Consider the following 5,909-nt stretch of genomic DNA (forward strand, 5'->3'; position numbering starts at 1 on the left):
GTTCTTTTTCTGTTTGAGGTTCTAATGACATTGGAATATTTCCAGGTATCTTAATGATAGCTTGATGACTATTTCTTATGATACAACAGCATGTATGAGGATATTCTTTATCACGTACACACATACACACACATGCATACTCTATAAGCTACACATATCTACTCATTCTTGGCTCATAGATAGATTCACATAATTCTTTCACATTCTTTATAAACATATTGAGTCTTTTGCTGTAGCAAAAGGAGTCAAAGTAGTTATGGGACCTATTGGATATTGACCAGGACTGGGTCATGTGAAGACCACCATACTTACAAAGAAGAAAATTGAAGCATGGGGTATGGATGTAACTGTCATGTATCAACAGTAGGGACCAGTATACTTTGGACTAGAAGGGTGGACAGCTCTTATATTAATTGTGAAATCTGTTATCCTTTTTCTGCCCCAACACACCAGAGGATTCAAGTGGCATTTCTAGAGCAGTAAACCAATAGAATCTTGATCTTTCATATATCTTAGAACCAGAGCATGGTTAAGGATAAGAAGCTCTTGATGGGACTCATCAAAGCAAAATTTCTAGTTTCCTACCAATTCTTTACCCATTCTCTGGGAGAGGGTGAAACAAATGCCAGCACAGGGAAGCAATGAATATTGAAGAGCTGACAGTAGAGGGTAGGGAAGAATCTGGTGAAGTTCTTTTCAACTGCAAAAGAAAGTAATATGAAACAGCCTCCAAGACCTTTCCATATCCTGAAGCAAAAAAGTCTGCAGGAGCAGATCCTGGAGAATAGTAAAGGATTTGTTTTAGGGAGGGAATAGGGAAAACATTGATGTGCAAGAGGATAAATGAACGTTCATCTTTCCCAATACCACACCCACTTGCCAACCTTCAGGCAATATTGCAGTACTCTACAGCTGATTCCCATCTGTCGGTTTTACCTGAGGTCAGAGAAGAGACAAAAACAGTGCTGAGAAGTCATTGGTGAAGAAAGACAGCAAGGATCAAATGAGGGCAAAGTGATTCCTGCTGAATGCAGACCCACCCTGGAAGGCAGCACCCACTGAGTCCTCAGTCCAAACCATCACATCCAAAATTCTGCACTAGAGACATGTTAAGAGTTTGTCTCCATCCTAAATCTTTCTTATTCAAGTCAAGGTACAAACTTTCAATTCTCCTAGGCACCAGTTTTGAACAGAGGATTTTCCTTTGAGGAAATACTTTTTTAAAAAGGTCCTGGGAGTGATGTAAATATGGCATTCCCCAGAGCTTTAAGAGCCTGTAACTTTATTACCATTCCATCCTTTGAGATACCCTAGGGCATTTTGTGCTATATTTGAAATTACAGACTAAAAACTCCAAATGCCACTCTCTCCTTTACATTACATTACACCATTAATGTAATACAAACATTACACCAATGTCGTTCAATATGGCATCAGCAGATTATACCCTCAAGGGATCACAGGTTATCAAACTTGTGTTTTCATATTTACATAGTAATTAGGTAGAAAAGAAAATGAGCAGATACTGAATTCTCTGGGTACAAAATTTCTAATTGAGTAAGAGAACTTGATTTCTGGGTTTGGGCTTTGACTTACCTACTTTTGGTGCTACAAGATTGCTTAAGTGGTAGAGTTTAATATGGTTAATGCTGTTGTAATAACAGAGAAGGATTCTGAATTGTATGTTATATTTCATTTCATTTCATTTCATCATCCTGTTATTCGTCGATTGCCTCGAGCAGGCCCCAGTAACGTCTCTTTCATCCTAGCCCTGAGATTATATTCAAGGCTATTTAGGAGAATGAGACCCATCATTGTTACTGGTATTTGGCATATTTGGTACGCCACGGGGAGTTTGCCAGACTCTGCCCTGTGGGCAGGCTACATTCGATAGCCTGCAAGTTTGTCCAAAATAGGAATGAGACAATAAGATGTCATAAAAAAAGCATTTGCGGCCACGCGGTTCCAGGATCTGGATTTTATAGTCTCTGAGTCTTGGCCGCTGATGGGATTACACGGCGCCAGTTATATTATAAATGTTATATTACATTTGTTTATTTTTGTATACTTTCACTGGATATAGAATCAATGCTTTTTTGGTGGATGGGTTAGAGCCTAGTTTAGGGTTAATTCTGTCAAAGGATGGTTTTGTAGAATGAAACTTTAGTTTCTTAAAAAAGTAAAAGTTTCCTTTAGCCACATGAAAGTATCATTAGTCTTCTAAATGCTTTAGCTAATGAATAATTTAAGAAATGGTGTTTTGAGACCAGAGACATAATTTCATATGGTAGAGTACGTGTCTTGTTTGTGTGAGGTTCTGGGTTGAATCCTGGGCACTGCAAAAAACATAATCTGAATGATGAATTCATATCATCCAAAGGACAAAAGTTTTAAGAGAAAAATGGTGGAAGAATTAGAAGATGATTGTCTAGCTATGTAAGATGCAAGAGATAGTCCTGAAACTGTTTATGGCCCCAGGCCTATTTTGTTTCAATAAAACATCATTCATTCCATTAGGGAAATATTTCACTTTTATTTTATTTTAACTGGTTTTATGGTACTGACTAAATTAAAAATTATTAATGAAAATTAGGCAAAGAATTTATCACACAAAGTAAGGATTCAAAACCTGGAGTAGTTGACAGGTTTTATTAAAAGGTTACTTTTTTTTTCTTTTTAGGTCACACCCAGCGATGCTCAGGGGTAAATCCTGGCTCTGCACTCAGGAATTACTGGGGAATCATATGGGATGCTGGGGATCAAACCCAGGTCAACCACATGCAAGGCAAAAGACCTACCCGCTATACTATCACTCTGGTCCCAAAAGGTTACTTTTTAAAAATATCTTTTTCCCTACTTTTTTTTTTAGGAGTTCTGCTTCTACCTATGGTTGTGCCTTTCCCTGAATTCATCTAAAACTATTCTGATATCAGAAATGAGTTAGGGATTGTTTTCCCACACTATTATTATTAATGTTGAATCCAAGCTTTGGGTACTTGCTGCTCATAAAACAATACTTAAGACACGAGTTGGTGTGAGAAAAATAGGATGATTCAGGTGGCAGCAACCTGAGAAGATGGCAGACTTTAAAACACACAAATTTACTCTTAGACTAATAACTGGGATTTAGATAGAGGGAACAATAGATAGTGTGATAGGGAAGTGAGCCTAGTTATGATACTCACTCCTGGATGTCAGTGATTTGATCATGGTGGTCTGCTTCTGGTAAAATCTTTGAAAATAACAATTTCTGCTTCTGGGATTCTGAGGTACATTTTTCAGAGATCTCTCTCCAGTGCACCCAGTGATTCTTCTATTATAATATTAAACACATAAAAGATGAAATCATGCCTTCTTATTAAGAAAACAGACATGACAAAAGTGACAAGGAGTGAGAAGTTGTAAGAAGTATTTACTGTCTGGAGATACAACTCAGTGAAAGAGTGCTTTTCTTGCATGTGTGAGGCCCTGAGTTCAATCCTAGAACTGAAAATAAATAAACACAAACAAGATGTGAATAGGTCAAAAAAAAGCTAAAAGAATAGATAGAGGGAATACTTTTATTCTTCAGTACCAATACTTTTATTCTTCAATACTTAGGTGGTCCCTAAGTATTCCTGAAAGTGGCCATCCTCCAAAAAGTATATATAGAAAAAATAAAATTGAGGTTCCAGTGCTCTATCACTTACAGAGTCACTTATCACTCCTCATGGGAAAATTTCCCAGACATTTTAAATATCTTACACCTAAGATTCTAAAATAGATTTAGTTTATTTTTATGCAGGTCATGTTATTTTTATACTATTTTAGCCGAGACTGTCCCTTTTCTGATTTTCTATTTCTGTAAAAGTACCATGCAATCTTAACCCCATTTTTCTTTGTTCAGTTCTCAAGTATACAGAATTGAGTTATATTCCTCAGATCATAACATATGTTTTTTGTGATTTCAAAGTACTTGTATTATTTATTGATGCATTTCTTTTATTTATTGTTTGCTTAATATATACTTTCACTTCACTGTTATTTACCTTGTAACTTTTTTGTTTTTGTTTTTGCTTTTGGGCTACACCGAGCAATGGTCAGGTTACTCCTGGCTCTGTGTTCAGGAGACCATATGGGGTGCCAGGAGTTGAACCTGGGTCAGCCATATTCAAGACAAATGTCCTATCTGCAGTTTTATCTCTCTAGCCCCTGTACCTAGAATTTCTTTGTAAAATATAAAATGTGTCTTTGAATTTTGATGTATAATCAATAATAAAAACATTTCTACCTTATGAAGATTTAGAACAATAAATAGGTATTTGTCTTTGACAAATGTGTTTTCCTAAATTCATGTGATTTTAATCTAATTTTTATCAGTCAGTAATATAGCTTGTGAACTTTCATTGGATTCCTGATGTATAACATATTTGCATTCTAAAGATAAAATGTTGCATGAGTTTTATTTATAAATTATAGATACTAAGCCTTCACCCAGAATTACATATTTCAAACATTTTCCTCCTAATATGATACTATCCATTGTTTTTTGTTTTCTTGGTAAAAGTTCTAAAACACAAAATTTTTCTATTTGGTTTCAGTTGTCTTATTAATTTTTAAAATGTTTTTTTGCTTTGAGGCCACACCTGGAAATTCTCAGGGGTTACTGTGGCTCTGCACTGTAAGAATTACTTCTGGTAGGGCTCAGGGGACTTTATGGGATGCCAAGGATTGAACTCTGGTCAGTGCTGAGCAGTTGCTCCAGCCCTTCAGTTGTCTTTTTCTTGGTTAAACATTCAGTTGCGTAATTATTTTCTAGAATCAAGATAGTTTTTCTTGGTAGTATTTGTCTAAATATTTTGTTCTTGTTATTTCTTGGAGGGATAGTACCCTATTTTACTACGTTATTCTTAATTTCTTTTCTTTTCGGGTCACACCCAGTGGTACTCAGGGGTTATTACTGGCTCTGCACTCAGGAATCACTCCTGGCGGTGCTCGGGGGACCATATGGGATGCTGGAAATCGAGCCTGGGTTGGTCGTGTGCAAGGCAAATGCCCTACTTGCTGAACTATTCCTCCAGCCCCTTGAAATTTTTTTTTGACGGAGTTTTCCCTTTGAACAATATTTAAAAGAGCCAGTTTAGTAGTTTATTAGCCTTATTACATTTCTATTTTATTGTCCATTTCATTGAATTATTTTATTTTAATCTTAACCTATTTGTGTCTTTGGCTTGCTTTGCTGCTTACTTCTGTCCTCTAGTGTTCCAGAATTTGAATTAAATGCTTAAATTATTTTCTCTTTCTTTTTTTTTTAGCAGGTATTATGTTTACTAATATCCATCAATATTAAGCATAGCTCAAGACATTTTGACATTTGTACGCATCTGTATAATCATTAATAAATCATAATTAGGGCTTTCTAATCAAATCAAACAATTCCTGGTCAACTCCAAATCAATAGCAAGGTAAACCATTACAGGCAGCCAGCCATAAATTATAATAACAAAACATTAATTTGTTTTGCTTTTTTTTTCTTTTGTTTTTTGGACAACACTTGGTGGTGCTCAGGATTTATTTCTGGCTCTGTGTTCAGGGATAACTTACAGAAGAGCTGTGAGGGAAAATCTGGGTGTTAGGATCTAGGGGATAGGATCTAGGTTGGTCGCATGCAAGGCAAGCTCCCTACATGCTCTGCTATCTCTACTATCTCTATAGTTTCCATATTTTATTTTTAACTGAGCTTAAAATAAGTGGAATTATATAACATGTGCTTCTTTGTTCTGTGCAGCAGCATTTAACTGTCGAAAATTTCAGGTACATAGGGTTTTGTTTCTTTTTTGGGACCACACCTGGCTCAGGTTACTCCTGCCTCTGCATTTAGCAATCACTTCTGATTCTGCTTGGGGGACATAGGTGACAACAGGGATTAA

The sequence above is a fragment of the Sorex fumeus genome, unplaced genomic scaffold, assembly GCF_029834395.1.
Source record: "Sorex fumeus unplaced genomic scaffold, SorFum_2.1 ptg000030l, whole genome shotgun sequence".
Classification (NCBI taxonomy): Eukaryota; Metazoa; Chordata; class Mammalia; order Eulipotyphla; family Soricidae; genus Sorex; species Sorex fumeus.